The sequence below is a fragment of the Pinus tabuliformis genome, chromosome 4_1, assembly GCF_031772625.1.
Source record: "Pinus tabuliformis cultivar Carrire ecotype Pingquan chromosome 4_1, CPIR1, whole genome shotgun sequence".
Classification (NCBI taxonomy): Eukaryota; Viridiplantae; Streptophyta; class Pinopsida; order Pinales; family Pinaceae; genus Pinus; species Pinus tabuliformis.
This window is the reverse complement of record NC_142303.1, coordinates 258,781,231-258,804,458: the sequence shown is the minus strand read 5'-3', so window position 1 is coordinate 258,804,458 and position 23,228 is coordinate 258,781,231.

The following is a 23,228-nucleotide window of genomic DNA, read 5'->3' as shown; positions in this document are numbered from 1 at the left end:
AAACATTAAATAGTGACAAACTTGTCTTTAGACGAGAACGAGTTTCACTATCGCTAGGCTCGTTAAAACATAGCGATGGGTTTGCCCGAAGGGCAAATTATAGAACAAGCATATGTTATCCTCCTCAAGCTTGACAAAAATAAAGAGGTACTGGTCAGCAATGACTGGGGAAAAATTGGGAAGAAACTCAAAGAACTTTATTGGTAGCAAGTCGCTCTTGAACATGACACTTCCACTCCATGCCTGAGTCGGGTTGGGTTGTTTCATTCACTGGTCACATCACCATGGTCTCGCCATACCATCCATCTTTGGGGTAAATGCTAGCAATCCATCACACAAGTGTTGCCGATATGTTCAAGAGAAGTCATCCAGAGAAGTCAACCGTGTCCCATCCACTACCATACATTATCCTTCATCCTTTCATGACCGCCACCCTGAACCATATATCATCAGATCGTTTTCACCTCCATCAAAATCATTTGCTCCGTTCTGTGTCACTGATGTGGGATACATCAAGGCCCTCCTTTGACGGATCGCTTCTTGTCGACATCAGCTCATTATCCAAGAAGTTGATCTAGGAACAACCCCTTCAGTACTTTGAAGCTTGCATGCCTCAATGGCAAGTTTCTCACTTCCGGCGACAGGTATACATCAATGACCTTCGACCGAAAGATTTTGCGTGGTGTTCGATACCAAGTCCTTTATTCACACCACGTAAATTGTACTGCAGTACCTTGAGGGTCATTATCATTATCGGTGATTCCTCTCGCGCTTGTTAACAGTTTACCTCATTGACCGGTAATCAAGCGATGTCTTTCCATGTTCGACTTCAGAACATTTCTCACATGGATCGACTTGTACTTAGAGTGAAGATCGGACGAGATTGAAGACCCCGGATCTAATTTCATCCATCCGGGCTGCGATATATATTCAGGAAAAATAAAGACATTGACATGTACAACATTACAGCAGATAATCATCCTACCAAAAGGATGATGATTTCATCAAAATCATCAGTCTACCATCAGACGATTGTCTGTTCTATGTACAGAAAAATGAATTTATAAAGCTGAGCATGGGAATTCCCGCCTCAGCTAGATCATGAAAGCAGTATGAAAATAATGTATTGTATTGTATCTTATTACAGGTCTCCTCCCAGCATTGGAAGAACTTCGGATCCTCCTAATAAAGCATTTCACCTGATAAACGGCCTCATACTTTAGGGGGCAACTGTTATAGACATTTGTGTGCCTTACAGCATTGAGCATGAAATGTCCATAATTCAAGGGATCCAAAGTCCCTAATGATGTTGTTACAGCTCCTAAAGGAACAAGGTCAACCAATGACAGCTTCTCCCAGAAGTTCTCCACCAAAAACCACTCAGAAACAGTCAATTCAGGATCAATTCAGAGGCTCCACTAGCTGTCTGCATTGAAATGCAGAGATTACACTGGCTGGGTGCACTGCAACGCAGGTAGAAGCACTACCAGGGTGCGCTGAGCGGGAAATGACAAATGGCAAGTTCATTCAACGAGGTGGAAAGACCCTGGAAGCTTCCAGAATCTTCTCCAATGACACTTGCCTCAATGAATTCGACTAGTGATGAGTAAGAGGTTCTCAACCTCCAAGTGGAAGAAAGAACTGACAGAGAGAAGCCACAAGTCAAAATATAAGCTGACTCATCCTCTCTGCTTACATCTATATATGGATCTCTCACCCAGAGGTTCAGGAGGCTGGAATTTTGTACTTTGCAGAGAATTGTTGTTGGTTTGAGATTGGGATTAGTACATTGGGTGTTTTATGCTTTGTTGGAGGAGAGGAAGGGATTCCTTTGCTGGGAGGTAGATGCTGGATCGAAACTCACTTGGTTGTATATCCTCTTGGACTTTCTTATTTCATCAATAAACTATTTGAGTTTCTCCTACATGTTGTGTACGAATGATGTGTTGTTATGCTTACATGTTTAGCTTAATCTGATCTTGAGCTTTTTATGAATGTATATCTGTATCTTTGTGTAGCTTCTCTCTCTTGTGATCTTGCAGGAATTCAGTGAAGCTGGGCTGGTGAAGGAGCAAGAAGCTAGGAGCTACTGAAGAGAGGAGAGATTTGGATCGACAAACTAGCGGAAGATACAGGTTAGTTGGATCCTCCTTCCTCACTTACATTTCATAAAGAAGAATACTCGAATAAGTTTACCTGTTTGTTGCTAAGGCACTATCACCTCTTAGAGTGGGATAGGGACATTCCGAATTGGATACTTTTCCCAACAACAATGTTCCTCCTCATCTCATCTTGCATCAAATCTCACAATAGTCATTCCCAATCTGGTAGCTTCTCTCAACCAATTGGCAGATTCTTGATAACTATGCCAACTCTTTCGGAGTCCAAGAAGAGCACGGCTCAACGTATCCTCCTCGGCAACCGTGATTCCATCTTGCTTTTATGAAGTTTATCCTTTAGTGCCAACTTCCTTTAATCATTGTTATTCTGATACAAGTTCGTCAATGTTTTCCACATAGCATGTAGGGTTTCCTTTCCATGGAGCCTCGAGATAATATGATCTTGAACTCCCTCAAGGATTATCCACTTTGCCTTTTCCAGACACATCTTCCACTCGACCAAGTTTTGTGCATCAGCGACTGTTGGCTTAGGAATTTCTTGTTCAACAAATTCCTTCAAGCCATTGTCCTCTAGTACATCCTTCATCATGTCCCTTCCTGAAATGAGATTTGAGATTCCTTCCAAGGCATACTCAAGCCTCAACCCATGGAATGCCATATGTCGATCCTGAAGTATGTATGCAAATTCGACTTTCACTTGTAACCTAGAACCTCAAAACTTTGAAACCTCCTCTAGAGAGCTGATTTTAAATGAACGATATCTCCCTTATCTGAACTCCGATTTGGCCAATTATTTTTTTGAATTTGGGTATATTTTCCAAAGGAGTTCAAATATTCAATTTGTTTTCGGAAATTTTGCACATAAATTCTTAGATATTCTCTGCAAACTCTCAGCCAAAAAATGATCTTGCTTTGATATTACGTAGAATATCCTGTGTAGATTCACAAGCTAATGCAATTTGCTAAAGCAAGAGACAATAATCTGCTTCTACTCTTTACAGTGGAAGAAAATAAAGATCGAGCAAATAGTAATCGATAAGAGGAAGAACATCAATGCACATAACACAATAAATATCAAGGAAATACATAACTAAAAGCCCCACTATCTATTTTGTATTAATCTAGAAAATCAAGATGAAATTAACATGCTTTTTCTCTCTAGAAAAATCCTAGCACTAGGCAAATGAAATCTCCAACTCATAAGAAAGCTCAAGGCCAAATATTATCATCTTCATAAGCTCTCCAAGTCTCTATTCCAATGAGTAATTCCTATGAAGGATAACTTGTATTTAATGGGAGATAAAGCCTCTAAAAACTATGAAATCCCTCAAGGATCAGTTCCTTAATGCATGCACTATCAGCGCAACTTAGAAAAATCTAAAACAAATAGTACACTGTCCCTGCACTCTAGTCTCAAATGGGTCTTTCTCATGATCGACATGAATGAGTTTCTGATGAGTAAATATTCAGTTAACTAGAGTATCATTAGTGGAGTTTGTTAGTGTCACCACTGACTGTTAACTCACTATTAGCTCTCTCAATCATTTTGAGAAATAATTTAACTGAGCTGATTCATGAAACTAATTCTTCTATTTTACAACTCAAAATTAACTCAAACTAGACTCCTAGAAAGTAGGGAGAACATACACATGATCAAAGAAAGACTTGCGACTCGAATTTCATAAGTTAAGTGAGTTTATTGCAATTAATTAAGTAATTTTAAGTTGCTATGAGAATAGAATTTCAATTTAATTCACAGTTTAATTCAAGCACAAATTAAACTGGAATTTCTTATTGCCATTTCTCAATAGTTCTCTAGCCCAAGACCAAATTCAATGGCTACAATCTCATATTTGGAAGACCATGGCTAGCCAATGCTGATACTTACATAAGTTGTAGGGTTGGGAACATGACCATTAACAATAGTCATTTGTCCAAACAATTGGTATTGTACCCTCCTACTCAACCATCCATTGAGCATGACTTGCCCCTATGGTTGGAAGAGGATGAATATGAAGGGTATCATACCACATCCCTTCTAATTTGTACCTTAGATGTTGTAATAGGATGGGTGCAACATGATGAACATAACTTCATTGAACAAATCCTCCAGAACCACCCCCCCAACACCATTCCTCTTGATGACCCTGCGAAGGAATATGAGGGTAATCCTTGGAATGAGTTATGCCTAGTGGACCCAAGTCTTTCAGATGTAAAAATGGTAGAATTTGGTCCATCTAAAACTTTGAAGACCAAGCACTCTCTATCAGCCAACCAAGAAGAGAATTTATGTGACATGCTAAGAGAACACTTAAATGCCATTTCTTGGAGCTCTCTCAGTTAACCAAGAAAAGAAGTTTTATAACATGCTGAAAGAACACTTAGATGCCTTTTCTTGGAGCTATAAAGAAATTAAAGGAGTGCATCCTTCGGTGTGTACTCACCACATCTACATCAAGGAAGGATGCAAACGAGTGTGCAAACCTCATAGGAGAATGAACCCAACCCTCAAAAGACATAAAAAAGTAATATTTGTAGAAATTGTTGGATGCAGGGTTCATTTAACCCATCTCAGATACTAAGTGGGTGTCCCCTCTAGTTTTTGTCCCAAAGAAGAATGGAAAGTGGAGGATCTGTGTGTATTACAAAGAGCTAAACAAATACACTAAAAAATACCATTTTTCTTTACCTTTCATTGATCAAGTCTTGGATGGTCGTGTAGGGAAGAAGTTCTTCTCCTTCGTGGATTCATTCAGTGGTTACAATCAAATCCAGGTCAACCCGAAGGACCAAGATAAAACTGCATTCACTTGTCCTTGGGGTATCTTTTCTTATAAAGTCCTTCCTTTTGGATTATGTAATGCCCCTGCCACTTTTCAAAGGGCAGTTTTGAGCATCTTTACTGAGCTAGTCCATGACTCTGTAGAGATCTACATGGATGATATCACTCCCTATGGGTGTGACTTCCTGGAAGCTCTCTCTACCTCTAGGAAAGTCCTAAAGAAGTGAATTACAATGAACCTCTCTCTTAGTCCTGAGAAGTGTGAATTATTGATGAATGAAGTGATTGTCCTCAGCCATTCAATTTCTCAGCTAACTTCCTGTAGCAATTCAAGACATCCTGTAGTAGTACATGGAATCCTATATCACACTTGTAGTAGTTTTTTTTTACCGTGTTTTGACTTTATTTTGACTTATAATGATAGTCTAGCCTAGTTTAGGAGTAGTTTAGCCCCTCAACTTGGACACCATGACCATAAGTGCCACATAGACGAGTACTTTCACTCATTTTCCCTCCTGCAAGATTAACTAACATTAGTTATTTGATTTCTAAATTTAGCAATTAGAACTTTATTTACTTTGCAAGAGTGATTTAGATAGTCAATGCATGCATGTTTGAATTATGAAATGGTAGGATAATATTCTATTTTCAAGCAACCCTGATAGCTAGATGATTGAGTGAAAGTTAACATACTTTCCTTTCTCCAAGTGACCATAAGATTTGTGTAATTTCATAGCGTTTACAAGTTAGCAACTTTCATTTAATGAGTTGGAAAACATTTACTTTCTCTACACTAGACGTAGCATTTACATCCTTCTTTTAGTAATTAGACTCCTTTCAGTTCAGTAGAAGAATGGATTGCAACCCTAATGATCAAGTTACCGAGTTGAGGGAAATTATTGCCAAATACCCCCACACCATCGAGCAGTCAACCTTCACTCTTCTTCGATGAATGTAAAGCTCCCTCTGTGACTATAGGGGAGTTAGAGGACCCCTTAGGTGAAGAACCTAATATCTTTGAAGCACCTATTGGGGAGGAAGAAGAAGAAACCATTCCACATACCACACCATGACTGAAAAAAAAAAAGCGCGAGTGATTTTCCCATTAGAGAGACTAATGGATATCATAGGATGAAAAATATAAGCCCTTCGTCCCTTCCTCACTTCAATGGCCTAACCTCAAAGGACCCTCATACTCTTTACTTGAGTTTGTTATTTCCTGTAGAACTTATGATTACACCTTTGATGACCAAAAGTTTAAATTGTTCCCATCCACCCTTAACTATGCAGCCTTGTGCTGGTTCATGGGTCTACTTAGGGATAACTTCACTACATGGGCTCAAATGAAGAAACCATTTAACAAAAAGTACAAGGACTATTGTAGGTCCAAATACACCAAAGAGGAAATATTTATAATGACCATTAGACCTGATGAATCCCTGGAGGAGGATGACTAAAGGTTCCAACTCACTTGTAAAAGGGCCAAATTCACCCTTGATCTGGAATCGCTCAAGTTATTCCTTGTTAGAGGAATCAGGGAGGACATAATGAAAACCCTAAACATGCTATCTCGAGGAGATATCTATCAGCTATCCTATGACAACATCAAGACATTACTCAAAAACCATTCTAGTGTTGTTAGAAAGAAGAGTAGGGATAGTCAACATTTGGCCAATTCCTCTTCCTCCACCACATCTATCAGGAATGAAATTGGAAACATGTTGGACGACTTTAAAAGTGAAATGTTTCCATCCTTTTCTCTACAAATGGACAACATGTAGATTAATAGGAAACAAGAGGAATTAAAGAGAGCCTTAATTATATTTTTCCCTAAATGCACTAGAAGGAACCCCAAAAATGAATGGCGATTAAATGTTATAGAGGCTTGCTCGGTCTAAGAGGAAAACCATTCCATACAAAAGTGTTCCTCTTTGACCAAATTTAAATCTATATACCAAGTGGTAGAATGTGGGGCTCAAAAAATCCATTACGTTAATCAAAGGAGGTCTCAAGGACCTTAACCATACCAGTAGGGGATGCAAGGTGCATCCTATTACTATTACCATCCCAATCAGAATGCACCTCTTCCCCCTTGATTCTCCTACTCATCCTTCATGGTCCACATCTTATCCTTTGTCTTATGCACCTCAATATCCTCCCCAACTTGCCAACCAACCATTTCAGCCATATGTTTCTACACATCCTCAGTGGAATACCCCATCACAAGGTTGGAGGCCTGAATTCAACCAACTTCCTACTTTACTACCTCCATCTCCATCTCAACCACAACTCATTCATCTTGTTCAACCTAAGAAACATCAGATGTCTGCTTAACCAAATCTGAACCCAAACAACAAGAAGGCAAAACAGGTCTATAGTGGAGAGACATCCTACTCTACATATGATGTGGAGATTCAAGAAATTAACCCGAGGTCTAGAAGAGTGCTATTAGATAACCAAACTCCATCTCCCCCTGAGGAGTTTGAAGATGAAAAGGAAGAGAGTGTTCCTAAAGCCAATCCACCTCCTTTTTCTGAAATATTGGTCCATCCTTACCAGCACACCCATAAGAGATTGAAATTCTAGGAGAATTGAAAAACTTGTGTGTTAAAATCCCACTCCTCGAAGCTATCAAGGATTTTCCCATATACAATAATCTTATAAAAGAGAAATTCTTCAAACATCATGGGGGGAGAAAGAAAGACACCCCTACCATCAATTTCATTGGTCAATTATCTGATCTAATGTTGGGGAGAGTGATTTGCCAAAAGTATCTAGACCTTGGAAGTCCTCTGGAAGTATCTAGAGCACATTGATGGTATCATTATTCCCCACACCTTGATTGATCTTGTGGTTGCCATTAATGTGATCAATAAGGAAACCATTCTGAAACCAAACCTCCAAGGATCTTTGAGAAAGACCACAATAGTGCTGCAACTTGCAAACAGTTTGACAATGTCTCCTAAGGGAGTTCTTAAGGATGTAATGGTCTCTATTGATTCCTCGGAGTATTATGTTGATTTCCTAGTTCTTGTAGAAAATCTTGTAGATCCAAAAGCTAATGCAATTTGCTAAAGCAAGAGACAAGAATCTACTTCTACTCTTTACAACGGAAGCCCATCAACATCAAGGTAATAGTAATCAATAGAGGAAGATAATCAAAGGCACTTAACACAATTAATATCATGGAAAATCCACAACTCAAAACCCCACTATCTATTTTGTATTAATGCTAAAAATCAAGATCAAATTACAATGCTTGTTCTCTCTAGAACAATCCCATCACTCAAAAAATTCAATCTCCAACTCATAAGAAAGCTCAAGGCGAGATCTTAGCCTTCTCACAAGCTCTCCATGTCTCTATTCCAATGTGTAATTGCTATGAAGGATAGCTTGTATTTAAAGGAAAATAAATCCTCTAAAAATTTCCCAATCCCTCAAGGATCAGTTCCCAAATGCATGCACTATCAGTGCAACTCAGAAAAATCTAAAACAAATAGTACAATGTCCCTGCACTCTAGTCTCAACTGGGTCTTTCCTAGAATCGACATGCATGAGTTTTTGATGAGTAGATATTCAGTTAACTAGAGTAGCACTAGCAGAGTTCATTAGTGTCACCCCTAATTGTTAACTCATTATTAGTTCCCTTAATCAGTTAGATAAATAATTTAACTGAACTGACTCATGAAACTCAGTCTTCTATTTTACAACTCAAAATTAACTCACACTATGCCTCCTTCACAGTTTCTTAAACCTACATGCATTTTGAGTATACCCCTTTTATTGAATCCTAGTGATGAGTTTCAAAAAAAATATTTAGCTTCCTACTAAGAAACCTAACATGTATATTGTTGGAGAGGTAAATCCCCTCTATGGATAGAGGCGATCCCTACTAGCCCAGAATGGGTCTAGCAACAATCAATCAATGCTACTGTGCAAGTTCCTAATTGAAAATAAAAGAGAGGCGATGAACACCTACTTGGATTCCAACGCTATTGTTTGATGAAGAGATGCGGCTCTCGCCCCTTCGCTCTGGCCGGTCACGATCCTCCACGATCTCCGTGAATAGATACCTGCACACACAAAGAGAAAGACAAACACAACCATGAAATCTAATAAAAGCAATTATACATCAGTCAAAAAGGATGTAATTCACATTAACCATTACAAAGACAAATGAGAATGGAACCATAACAGTAGTCATCTATTATTAATCAATAACAGAGGAAGGTACAACCAAAGTTCTGACGCTGAGTCCTTCTCTAGAGGGTCCAGCCAACAAGTCTCTTAAGCATTCACCCTTGAAGGTAGATTCTCCCAAGACAAAGCTCTCTCTCACACAAGCAATACTCACAACGTTCCTTAAGCTTCCTAGAGCATGAGCATGGTTATTTTGAATTCATGATATAGTAGGGAGACTGACAAGGAGACAGTGACAATTTACTGCATAACAGATGCCCCCTAAAGCATGAAGCCCGAGAGAGTGGGAGGGGTGAAATGCTTTACAAAACTGCTGAACTGGAACACTACCAGGAAGGACCTGCACATATGTACAACTGATATCTCGATTACATGTAGTCTAGGCATGGGCGCAGCCATCCAAAAGACATACAAAGAAGGTCTGTGGTATGGACGCAGCCACCCAGCTGAAGAGACCATGATGATAAGAAGGTATGGTCGCAGCCATCCAAAGACTCAGGTATGGGCGCAGCCATCCATCAATGAGTCATGTAATAATAATCCACAAAATCGCAGCCTGGTTCGTAACAGACAAAAACCAGGGTCTTGTGCTCCATCCCAATCCGAACAAAGTACAAGTCCAAGCATGTGAATACATGAGCTGAAGTCGAACATGCATGAACATCGTCTGATTACCAGCCAATAATGAAAACTGTTAACAGACGCGAGAGGTACCACCAATAATGACAATGGTCCTCAAGGTACTTATAGGTACAATCCGCGGCGTGTGAATCAATGAGCTGGTGTCGAACACCCGCAGAATCATCCGAGCGGAGGCCAATGATGAAAACCTCACGTCGAACACGAAGAACCTGCCATTGAGGCATGCAGGCTCTAAGGCACCTGAAGGGAGTCTCTAGGTCACTTTCCTGGATAATGAGCTGAAGTCGACAGGAAGTAACCTTGATCGAAGGTGGGCCATGATGTTTCCCACATCATCGACACGAGACAGAGAAGGATAAAATATTTTGTGCGAGACATCAGAGGGAGGTGGTAAGCTTGCAGAGGCCAACTTCTCTTGAACATATCGGCGGCACAACAGCGGATTTGGCAGTATCTGACATCAAATGAGCAGAGGTCATGGTGAAAAGGCAATGAGCAGATGAGAGGTCAAAATAGGATAACCCAAACCCACGGAGGCTAGTGTAAAACAAGATGAGAAATCCCCACCCAGACACAAATGCAGACGAGTGCCATGTTCAAGAGCGACATACTGCCGACACGACCATTATTACAATTTCATTTTCCCCACCATTTCTGGCAGGTACCCCGATTATTTTTGGAAGACAAGCTTGACGGGGATATCATATGCTTGGGAAGGCGTCATTTCGACAATGTCTGATGTCATTAAATTTTAACGAGTCTGACAAAGGAAAAACTCGGCGTCTTTTCTTGTTTAGAGAGTCTGAAAAAAGAGCTTTAAAAGCGACGGCCTCTCGTTCCGTTTAACGAGTCGAGAGGGAACCCGACCATCTTTTCTTACTTTAAGTCGGAAAAGAGTGTGAAGACGACGTTTTTTTGGGACCAAGTGTTTATAGAATTGCTGTGACCACGCCGGTTACTAGAACCTGCGCAAGAACCTCACCCGCGTAAACCTATTCGACATGTTAAAAAACATAGTAAAACATGCATAAAAGCATAATATAGCGACATTAGTGCTAAATCCATGGTAAAAACATGACAAAAACCCACATTTATAAAAAACCATGGTCAATTACAAATTTTTTACCATAAATAGGGGGGTAAAAGTCATTTTTTACCATTGTTACCATTTTGAGTTGTGAAGAACGTTGTGGAGCTGCGAGGTTGACGGATCGATTTCCATCCCGTGCAGACACTGTTCATCCGGCAACTTGTTCCAGGTAGGTTCTCCTCCCCCTGCGCTTTAATTTGATTCTTTCTGAGAGCAATTCCACGGTGGGAAGTGGACCTTTGGGAAAATTCTTTGAGCTCTAATGCGCTCTCGGTCAGCGCGGATATCCTCATCGGGTCCGCGCTGATCGATTTATTTTACACACACCACCACCCAGGTCAGCGCGGAAAACACGTGTGCTTCCGCGCTGACCCAGAAAGAAAAACACTGGGGCGCCATTATCAGCGCGACTGTTTTAAAAACAACCGCGCTGACGCCGTGAAATTTGATTTTTAAAAAATTGAACGTGTAAACTTCAACGGTTAGGGTCTTAATAATTTTCTATGGTCTTGCAGGACATAATGGCCTTTGTTTGGCAAGAGAGAGCCCACGATAACGAAGATATAGCAGCGTATGCCGATGCGGGTTGCCGAAATGCAATGCGGGCATGCGGAATCCTAAAATTCTTCCTCACTCCGCGCTTGAGGGCGCAACCTGATCTCCTCGAGCTCTTAATCAGAGCTTGGAACCCAGTTGATGGAAAATTCACGATCCGTGGCCGTGATATCGAGTTCGATTACACGGACATTTATTTTTTGATTGGGTTGTCACACCGGGGCGAGATGCCCATTCTGGAGGGGCAACGGCCTAGCGGTGAGACCCTTGACCAGATCATGGCTTGAGTGTGCCGACGGGCCGTTAAGACACGAAGTGGGAAGGTTGGTATTCCGACAGTGGGCGACATCGTTCTTCGGACCATACTCTTCATGGTGACATGGGCAGCGGGTTGCTTGGCCAGTCATGAGGCCTCAAAGACCCATTTACTACTAGCTCTCGAGTGTTTACAACCCACCGTATTCAACTGGGCAGCAGCAGTAACGATCAACATGAAGAGGCAACTGAGCAACTGTCGACGCGGAGAGTCGAAGCAGTTCGGTTATGGGTCGCTCTTACTTCCGCTCATGCTGGAGCGGGTGCCAGCATTACAGCTGCAGGACATGGTCATAGATCCACCCAGAGGTCCCCGGGAGACGAGGGCCAGTCGATGGGGCCATGTCATGCCGCGCGGAGGTGGCGGCCACCCAGTTGCATGGGGTGTTTATTTTCGAGAGTGGCTGGATCGGCAGGTCATTTTCATAGAGGACTGGCCCTATGCCGGTATCGACTTCCGCGGTGATCTCGACATGCCACTGCCCGCGGGAGAGCATTGGGACGATGGAGGTATGACACTTGATCTCTTTTTAATTTTTATCTTTTGTAATGTTTTTTAATTTTTCATGTACATGTCTTGACGAATGCTATGATGTGCAGATGTGGGACCCGCGAGACCCCTTGGTCTAGCCCCAGAGGCACGGAGAGAGGGACAGGGCGCTGGAGCCCTAGCCCTGGCTCCTCCAGGAGTCAACACACTGGAGATTGTGCTACAGAACCTTGAGGGTTTGCTGGCGGGAGTGCCAGATTACCAGGGGATCGAGGAGGTCCCCATAGCATCTCAGATCCACAAACTGGGGGTGGAACCCAGGATGCACCGCCTTTTGAGGCGGGTGGCACGGGCAGTGGTTTGCTACAGAGAGCACAACCCAGCACAGTAGACATCTAGGTTTTATTTCCACTGATGTTTTTTTAGAGACACGTGTCTCAGATGTACTGAGAACATCGGCCTTACTTCATACATATACACTCATTTTTGAGCGCCTTAGTGCGCCGGACGATATATATATATATATATATATATATATATATATATATATACCGATTTTGGATGGATCTTTTACATATGATGATGTTTTATATGCTATGCAAATGTCTAACACAAATGTGATCTAATGTATCAGTTGCACAACATGTGATCCACATATTTTCATTTTTTATGCAAGCTTAAAAGCACACATGCAAACACACATGCAAACTATGCTTGGAAAATAATTTATTTACATATGCTTATTCTATGGTCTTATTATGCTTTCTACATCTTCTTGTATGATATTTATCTATTACGCAAATGTCTGTCCAACACATGGTTTTCCAATGCATCAGTTAATGTATTTAATCGTCTCGGAATGTGTTGATATGTGATGTAATCAAAATTCCTTTCTAACAATCTTACACGTAAATACAACCTTAGAATGCGTTGGTCTCTGACGGAATATCGCCCGTTGACTTGATGGACGACAAGTTGAGAGTCCAGGTTCACCACCAATGCACAAATGCCGAGATCAACTGCTTCGGCTAGTAATTCAATTACAACACTGTATTCGGCAACATTGTTGGTGGTACGACCCAAGCACACGCCTTGAAGATCTAGCAACTCGCCATGACGATCGTAGATCGCCCACGCCGCAGAAGACAAATTGCAAGTGCTACGGCAGGCGCCATCGGTGAAACCAACATAAGGTGTACTAGACATCTACACAAGAAGCAGAAAACACAATAAGAGGCAAACACGCCTTCACACTAAAGCAAGACAAGAAATCATGCACACTTAACACACTTGCTGAAAACACACCTATGTACAAACTAGGTGCACGAAATCATGCATAGTATTTTTTCAAATAGAGCCTGTTGCGGGGCTTGTCGAGAGGATTTCCTTCGTAGTCGATCAGCTCATATGCCCCTTTTTGTAAAACTCTCTTCATGATATAGGGGCCTAGCCACATGGATTCGAGTTTACCTGCCCCCAGCTTATCTTTAGCTTGATCATAGAGCAGTACTAGATCTCCCTCAACAAAGGAACGAGGTTGAATGGTATTGTCGAAGTGGGCCTTAACCCTCTTCTTCTGCACTTCAATAGCTAGAGAGGCTAAGCGACGAGTCTCATCTAGCCGTTCTAAATAAAGAAGCCGTTCCTCCACGGGAGTGGTGTTAGGAAGCAACTCGACAGCTAACTTTAACGAAGGAATCTCACACTCAATAGGAAGGGTGGCCTCCAATCCATAAACAAGCTGAAAAGGAGTGAAACTGGTGGCGTCCTTCACAGAGGTCCGATAGGCCCACAAGGCGGGGAACAACATCAGATGCCAGTTATACTTGTGCATATTCACGGTACGTTAGAGCACTGTGATCAAAACTTTGTTCACAGCTTCAACTTGGCTGTTGGATTGAGGGTAATACGGCGTTGAGCTATCTTGACGCAAGCCTAGCTGAGTCGTTAGTTCCGTTATCATGTGATTACGGAAATGTTTTCCGTGATCCGTGACGATAGCCTGGGGGACTCCGAACCGAGTAATGACATGATTAAACAAAAACTGCGCCACTGTGTAACCGTCTTCGTTCAATGTAGGCATCGCTTCAGCCCATTTGGTGAAATAATCCACGGCAACGATGATATACCCATGCCCCCTGGCCGAACGAGGGTTATAGGACGTATAATCGATGCCCCATTTGGCAAATGGACCTACGGTAACAACAGGGTGCAGTGGTGCAAGAGGTGCACGCATTTTCCGGTGGTAGACCTAACATTCATGACATGCACAGACGGCAAGGATGCAATCCTTGAAGATAGAAGGCCAAAAATAACCAGCACGGAGGATTTTCTGGGCGGTGGCATATCCGGACATATGGCCGCCACAAGCACCGGAGTGGCAGTCATTCAACACCCGCTCAACCTCCTCGAGAGTCAAACATCGGTGGAGAATAGAATCAACGCCGAGGCGGTACAAGGTATCGCCAATAATGCGATAGGGTTGAGATTGGTGACGAATCCTCCGTCGAGCATCTTTCGATACATTAGGACGGAAGGAAGACGTCTGCAAATATACTATGATGTCCCCATACCAAGGGTCGAGGGTGCTAATTAGAAAAAATGTTTCATCCGGGATATGCTCTTTCGAACGAGATGGTGCAGAAGGGGATGGCAAAGAACAGAGCAATTTTGCAAAGACCAGAGATTTCTTAGACTTGGCAGCAGTAAATTCCAAGTTAAACTCTTCTAGGATGACAATCCATTTCGAGTACTTGCCCCCCAGCAGCTGACGCGACAAGATGTAGGTCATTGGGTTGCAGTCGGAAATCACGGTCGTAGTGCGCAACAGGATATAGTGCCGAAGTCGTTGGATGGCGTAGACAGCTGCCAATGCCAACTTCTCGACATAAGCATAGCGAGTTTCCGTATCCAAGAGATTGCGACTAAGGTAATAGATAACGTGCTCATTGCCATCATCATCATCCTGCACGAGAACCATGCCGATGGTGGTGTCAGCGGCGGCTAGATAGAGAGTATAATCACGATGGTAGTTCGGAGGTCTTAAGAGTGGGGCCGAGACAAGGATGTCCTTGAGTCGCTCGAAAGACTCCTGGGCGATGGCATCCCAATGAAAGGGTGTGTATCACTTCAATAACCGTGTGAAACCCTTAGCCACCTCGGCATAATTCGAAATGAATCGTCTAAGGAAACTCGCTTTGCCCTGCAAGCTCTGCAATTGCTGTAAAGAGGCAGGGGGAGGAAGGTTCAAGATGGCCTCAACTTTGAGGGGATCCAGACGGATGCCTTCTCGGGAGACGATGAACCCGAGCAGTCGGCCTGATTCTATGCAGAAGACACACTTATGAGGATTAAGCCTAATGAGGTAGTGTCGACAACGGAGAAAAATCTCACGAAGATGAGAGGGATGGTCCTGACGCTTAGCTGAATGAGCGGGGAGGTCATCCAGATAAGGTTGTACAATGTGACGAATGTCATGAAAGGCATAAGACATTACACGTTGAAATGTGGCACCAGCATTCTTTAGACCGAAATGAAGCTTCTTATAGGCGAAGGTGCCCCAAGGACAAATAAAAGCTATCTTATGCTGGTCCGTGGGTGCAATGTTGATCTGGTTATAGCCAGAGAAGCCGTCCATAAACGAGTAAATTTCACTTCCTGCGCACTCATCAATAAGCTGATCGATGAAGGGCGTAGGGAAGTTATCCTTCGGACAGGCACGATTGATATCACGGTAGTCAACACAGACCCGGATAGTGCCCTGCTTTTTATTCACAGGGACTATATTAGACACCCAATCCATAAGGGGAATGGGGTAAATGAAGCCAGCTTTAAGAAGCTTTTCGACTTCGGCCTTGATGGCTGCAGCCTTTCGGGGGTGCACAGGGCGTAAGCGCTGACGAACAGGGTTAACACCTGGGTATGTAGGTATTTCGTGCACCACTATACTAGGATCGATGCCGGGCATTTCCTCATAGGACCATGCGAAGACATCACGAAATTCGCGAAATAGAGCAGTGTAGAGTTGAACTTCCCGTGGAGTGCAAGTGACTCCAATATGAATGTGCTTGACAATCCCTGGTTTGACAGAGATGTCGATTTATTGGGTTTGCGTGATATTTCCCATATTGCCCTCTGAAGACACTTGATAAAGCTGGATGGGTGCTTGGAGGGGTGGGGATGGGACACACGAAGCAAACCGCTCGAGACATGCGGTCATTTCTAGAGGGAGAAACGAAGAGCGGTGGTGGCGATCTGACCAAGGGGGCTCTTCGAGAGACATTGTCTCTATGATGGCTTCGTTGGAAGGAAATATTTCCTTCAATGGATCCGAAGTAGCCTCATCTCCTAGCCAAGGGAAATGATCATACGAATTGGGAACACTGCTCGGGAGAGCAGGTTCGTCAGGGGGACCCGATGCAGCAACAATCTCGATGTAGTTGAGTTCGGCAGGACTCAACGGCATCATATCACCCCAAGAGTCTTCCTGATTAGCAAGAGGAAGAACCCACGGGTCAGAGCGTACAGAGATCATGTTAATAGGGGCGAGATTCGGAGGTGGGAGGGGAAAGACTCCCATTAAAGTGGGATCTTTGAAAAGTCTGGCACCCACGCTCTCGAGTGACTTAGAGGTATGCTCCATAAATGGCACATTACCTTCAGAAGAAGAGGCTAAGAAGGAGAGCTGGTCCCCCGTGACAATCTTCCCCTGGTGAGGGAAACGAATGACGCGGAACAGGGAGGAAGCCACGGCTTGCATGGCGTATGTCCAGCTCCATCCGAGGAGGAGGTTGTAGGTAAGATTCGCGTCAACAACTTCGACCTCCACTTCTACGGTCTTCCCTTCCAAAGAGATGGGCAAGCGTTGGAGGATACCGTAAGGACGGGACTCTCTTCCATCGAAAGCTTCTAATGTCGTAGGAGACTGGCTCAAATTAGGGGAACCAATCGCCTTCCAGCAAGCAATGGACATGATGCAGGTTGAGGCACCTTCATCAATAACCGTACGATGAATCATTCTGCTATTGATGATGACCTGTATAAGGAAAGCGACTTGGTGAGGCAGTCTCTCTGTAAAACCCTCGAGATCAAAAGAAATCAAATCTGAATCTGCCGGGTCGATGCCACCAATAGCTGATAGCAAGGACTTCCTCTGGGAGGGGCAGCTCTGGAGGACTTCTACAGCGGACATAGCAGACGGAGCGTGAGCTAAGTCCTCAACAATGCTATAGTGCTGGGCAGCACGAGAATTAGGGTTGTAAGATGACTTCCTGAGTACACCTTTCGGAGGGGGTCGGGGGATCGTCTCAGTGCTGGGCCTTTCGATGTGGAGAGGACCAGAACTAGACGGAGGAGCGCAGGAGGGAACCTCCGGCTCTTTCCCGGCACGAGATGGATAGTCTTTCGCTCGAGTTGAAACATGGATGGGAATCGTTCTGGCCATGAACACTTGAGAACCGAATGAGGAAGAGGGTTGAGACGGGTCTGCCACCATTTGAGTCTGCTGGGAAGGGAAAGGCTCTTTAAGCACGGCAGGAGTCCCCGGAGCACCTTTCAATAATCGACTAACTTCGGACCACCTTGGGCAGTCCTTAGTGTAGTGATCCTCATCACAGATGAGACAAGGATACTTAGGTTTTCGTTTAGCTCCTTCCTCGGGTGGAGGCTTAGGGGAATCCTGCTTGAGCTGTCCAGATTTATCTTTAGCTTTCCCTTTCTTTTTCCCTTTTGAGGATTTATCCGCCGCGGTGGACTGAACGACGTTTACCTCGAAGGTACTTCCAGGATTAGATTGGCCCTGGGGAGCATTTCCATTAGAAGCGTTCTGTTTTTGCTTCCCAGGGTTCACGGCTGATTTCTTCGATGACGAATTAACAGAGCCAATGACTCCATCAACAAAAGGTTTGGGTGGAGCCTTGGGCTGTCCAGGCCTCGGGGCGTCTAGCAAATAATCATATAGAGTACCCAACTGAGAGTATACTAATTCTAGGTACTGAGCTCGCGTGATCGCTTGCTCTTCAGTTACACAAGCTCCCATGGCTATGTCTCGCGCAATCGCAGGGACAAAGGAAGTTGTGAACCAATCGATCAGGAGTTGATCAGGAATCTAGAATTTGATCAAGCGATGATGCCTTCTCCATTCATGTATATGATCAGACATATGGGTCACCATGTCCTGTTTGAGAGACGTGAGGAGATGTGTCCCCGTCTCGTACCGAATGGGTAACTGAAAATGAGTTAAGAACGCCATAGCCAGCGAGTTGAAATCTTGAAACGTGTCGTGATTCAGCTCAATGTACCACTTAGCGGTTGAGCCGGTGAGAGTTCTCTGAAAGAGGCGGAGCCGGATGGAGTCATCAAGCCATGAGTTCGATGAACACCAGAGGTGATAGGTCATAACATGGGCTTGAGGATCTTCACCAGCTTTGCCATCAAATTTTGGACAATCACCGGGTATTTTAGTTGGAATTGGTGGCCAATACGATTATGCAGAATGGGATCATTCGTCAACTTGGACACATCCGGAAGTTCCAATGTTGCTAAGAATGGCAACTGAGGGTTAAAGGACATTTGTGGCTGTGGATTCGAGGCAGTACTAGGGTTTGAACCAGGTGGTGGTTGCCCCCATGGACTCTGTCTAGATGGGCCCGGCCCAAAAGGGCCTGGCCCATAGGGACCTTGCCCGTAGGGGTTTTGTCCATACGGATTTTGTCCATATGCCGACAGTTGTCCCTGGGTCTGCCCCCCAGCACCCCATGTATTAGCAACTTGACCCGCAGGTGCAACATACTGATAATTTTGGTAAGGCGTGACCTGCATCTGTTGATAATTTTGATAAGGGGTAACCTGAGTCTGCCCCTGGGGTTGCTGGTAGCCATACATTTGCTGGGCTCCATACTGAGCCTGATAAGAAGGTTGCGCTTGGTAGGAAGGTTGGCGTCGTGGCCTGCCTTCCATTTGATAACCCATTTGAGTTTGGGGCCCAGAATAATGTCCTTGAACTGGCTGGGCTTGGATCATCTGGCCGGAAGGTTGGCCTGGTTGAATTTGGGATGGACCTGTTTGCCCAGACGGACGTACTTGCTAGGTGACAGGTTGTCCTTGAGCAACCAAGGGTTGTCCTTGCGGAACAGATGGCCGAGCAGGCTGGATGGCTGGTTGACCTTGCGGTTGGTCGGCCTGTCCAGATGGATGACTAGGGCGGACAGTGGGTTGGCCTTGCTGCATAGAAGGCTGGCCCGCCTGTCCGGAGGGTTGTACTGGCTGAGCAGTGGGTTGGCCCTGCTGTACGTAGGGTTGCCCCCCTTGCCCAGAAGGTTGCATGGACTGAGCATTGGGTTGGCCCTGCTGTTCGTAGGGTTGCCCCCCTTGCCCAAAAGGATGACTAGACTGAGCAGTGAGTTGGCCCTGCTGCACGTAGGGTTTCCCCCCTTTCCCAAAAGGATACCCCTGCTGGACTACTGGTTGACCTTGAGGGATATAATTTTGCCCAGCTTGTCCAGCGGGATAACCCTGCTGGAAACCAAGTTGGTCTTGTTGGATATAAGGTTGTCCTGGTTGTCCATACGGGTAACCTTGCTGGGTACCCGGTTGCCCCAGATAACCAGAAGGTTGACTTTGATAGGAAAAATATGGACCACCAATGGCCGAAGGTTGTCCCGGGTAGGGTTGTCCTTGTGGGCCCCCAGATTGTCCTGGGTAAGACTGGCCATAAAGTGGTTTCCCTTGGGGGGCTTGCACATAAGGTGGTTGGCCTAGATTAGGTGGTCCTTGAGGCTGTCCAGGAATTTCCTGGCCCCCATGAAAAGAATGAGTACCGGTGTCATAAGTAATGGATAATGGTACTCAGACTTCAACAAAATGTTGAAGGGGCGCGGATTGAGCGAACTGGAGGTACTGACCGGTAGAATCATAATAAAAGAGTGGACCTTGGTAATTCGGGTCCACAATGGGTTGCCCATGGGCATCATACGGCCCCCCTCCTAGAACAGGACCAAAAGAGGGTTGAGCACTTTGTGCAGGGTCGACAACTCCAGACGAAAGTCCCGGCTGGCCATTACTCACTTGACCGTGAGAGGGACCAGCCCCAGGGTTCGTACATGAAGATGCTGTCACAGCACTAACGACCGGAGTTGAGTATGCTACACAAACAGTTGGAATCGTGGGAACTGAGGTAATAGGTGTATTAGGGGGTTGCGAAAGAAAAGGTTCCGTGGTGGCAATGACACTAGGATCCCATATAGTCGTAGAAGGCATCCTGGCAGCTATTCTATCCCTCATCGACTGATATCGTGGGGGGAGTGGAGAAGTAGCTGGAATGGGAGATTCAATATTTGACACCATGGGTGTCTCACCTGCACTGGGAGATGTCTCGTCCATGTGGGAAGTGGACATCGAAGACGACATACCGGGAGGGGTAACAGGAATATCGTCCTCGTCAGGCTCCCAGATAGGGTTCCAATCTTCTTCGTAATCCTCGTCGCCTGGGGCACGTACGTTGATAGGCTGGATACTCGGGATAACCAAAAGAGTATCGCTTACAACTGGTACCTCAGGAGCAACAGAAGATGGAGAACCTTGATCACTTGGACCGGGAGTTGACGGGTCAGCCAGGATGACAAACCCCACACAAAAACCTAAAGGAAACTAACGATAAAGACCCTACTCAAGCTAACACACACAAGAACTAACCAGGTAATGTTATTGTGGCCGAATAAATTTTTAAGACACAGGAACTAAACTTGGCCTTTTCATGTTTTAAGAGTCGAGAAAAGGACGAAAAGATGACTCTAGTCTCCTTCGAATGTTTAATGAGCACGAAGTGACAAGATGCTCACTGGCACCTTTTCTTTTAGGGAGTCCGAAAAGGATCAAAAGTGACTGCTCTGGAGATTCTAGGAAAAGGGTTTACCAAGCAATCCGTAAAACTGCTTATACACCTTGGCAATCGTATGAGAACCAAGGACTTTCCGTACTGCAGTCAATCTTCCCGAATGCTGTGTTCGGTGCATTACAGTTCGCAGGGCGTCAGACTCGGCTTCCTATGGATCAAGGATAAAAGCCTAGTGGGGTCTCCCTATATACGCGATGGTACGTGGGAGCACAGTTCGTGTTAGACCACTATCGAGTCACAGAAGGAGAAATCACCCAACCGTAATGTGAAACAATAGTGACTATGTTTAAAGACGCCAGAACACGTCTCTAACCTAGACCTCTAGATGTTTGTGTTAAGTTCCAATGTGTTTTTAGGTTTATTCAGTTTATTTTATGGTTGATCTTGAATTAAGTTTCGGTTTCAGACCTTATCGTGTGATCTCTCACAATTACCTAAATGCAAACTACATGCCAAAGAATACCATTTCGTTCGATGAATTCTAACTATGAGAGGGTTAAGAGCTTTCAATCAAACAAAATGAACTCAATCAATCAAACAATCTAATGCAGCTAATGACAACGAAACGAAATTTTCCTTTTGAGAACACAAATCAATGAAATGCTCTTCTTTTCATTAACTATTGAATGCAAAAGATATTAGTTTGATTTCTTTTTCAATGGCACTGTGCACTTAAGATGAATTTTGAGAGACAGCAACACTGAGTAAAGAGAAATAAAATCACTCAATGACAAACACAACAAGCGTGAAAAGAGCCGATTGAACCCAAGCAACTGTGATCTGTGTCTAGGTAGTGAAACAATCTGAGGACCGGTTCAACGACAATCACCTCAAACAACCAAGAAAAGAAAGCAAAAAAAGTAAAGTTTCCGCAATAGCAAAGGCAAGCAGCAACGAATCTTTGTGAACGAGTGATAAAACAAGGCCAATCCAGTGAAAACGGGATGATGACACTAGGTCACAGGACACAAAATAGGATTCGTCCGACAAGACTTTGCAAGCAAGTGTTTCACAATTCAAACAGTAAAGATCAAGTCATAAACCAAGTATAAAGAGCAGGAGATAGTCAAACCAACAGGCTCAGGAGGCAAAATTGAAACAAATTCAATTTTACAAGATCAGCGCGGGTAACACTCAGCAACAATGCGCTGACCAGAGGTCACGCGTAGCAACAAAGCGCTGTCAGCGCGGAAGCACACGACTTAAGCGCGCTGGTTCGATTTCAGAACCGTCGCGACTGTTTTGCGTAAAAGCGCGATGACAACGGGATCAAAGAGACAGCTATGCGCTGTCAGCGCGACTGTTTTGATATAAACCGCGCTGAGGCTAAAAAACAGGCAGAATCAAGCCAAAAACTCCCAAACCAAGGCAAGAACTCTTCAAACAATTAATACACCTCCCAGACTGAACCAGGAAGTCTAAAAGCAGAGAACTAATCCCCAATTTTTGAACAGAGAGAAACAATCAAACTCAAGAACAAGAATGAACAAAAAGAGACAAAGGCCAGCTCCCCAGCGGAGTCGCCAAATTGTTGGAGAGGTAAATCCCCTCTATGGGTAGAGGCGATCCCTACTAGCCCAGAATGGGTCTAGCAACAATCAATCAATGCTACTGTGCAAGTTCCTAATTGCAAATAAAAGAGAGGCGATGAACACCTACTTGGATTCCAACGCTATTGTTTGATGAAGAGATGCAGCTCTCGCCCCTTCGCTCTGGCCGGTCATGATCCTCCACGATCTCCGTGAATAGATACCTGCACACACGAAGAGAAAGACAAACACAAGCGTGAAATTTAATAAAAGCAATTATACATCAGTCAGAAAGGATGTAATTCACATTAACCATTACAAAGACAAATGAGAATGGAACCATAACAGTAGTCATCTATTATTAATCAATAACAGAGAAAGGTACAACCAAAGTTCTGACGCTGAGTCCTTCTCTAGAGGGTCCAGCCAGCAAGTCTCTTAAGCATTCACCCTTGAAGGAAGATTCTCCCAAGACAAAGCTCTCTCTCACACAAGCAATACTCACAACCTTCCCTAATCTTCCTCTAGCAAATCCACACTTGTCACACCAACTACCTACTAGCAGCAACACTCTAAGCACTATGAATTCCACACTATCCAAACTAGCTGCTC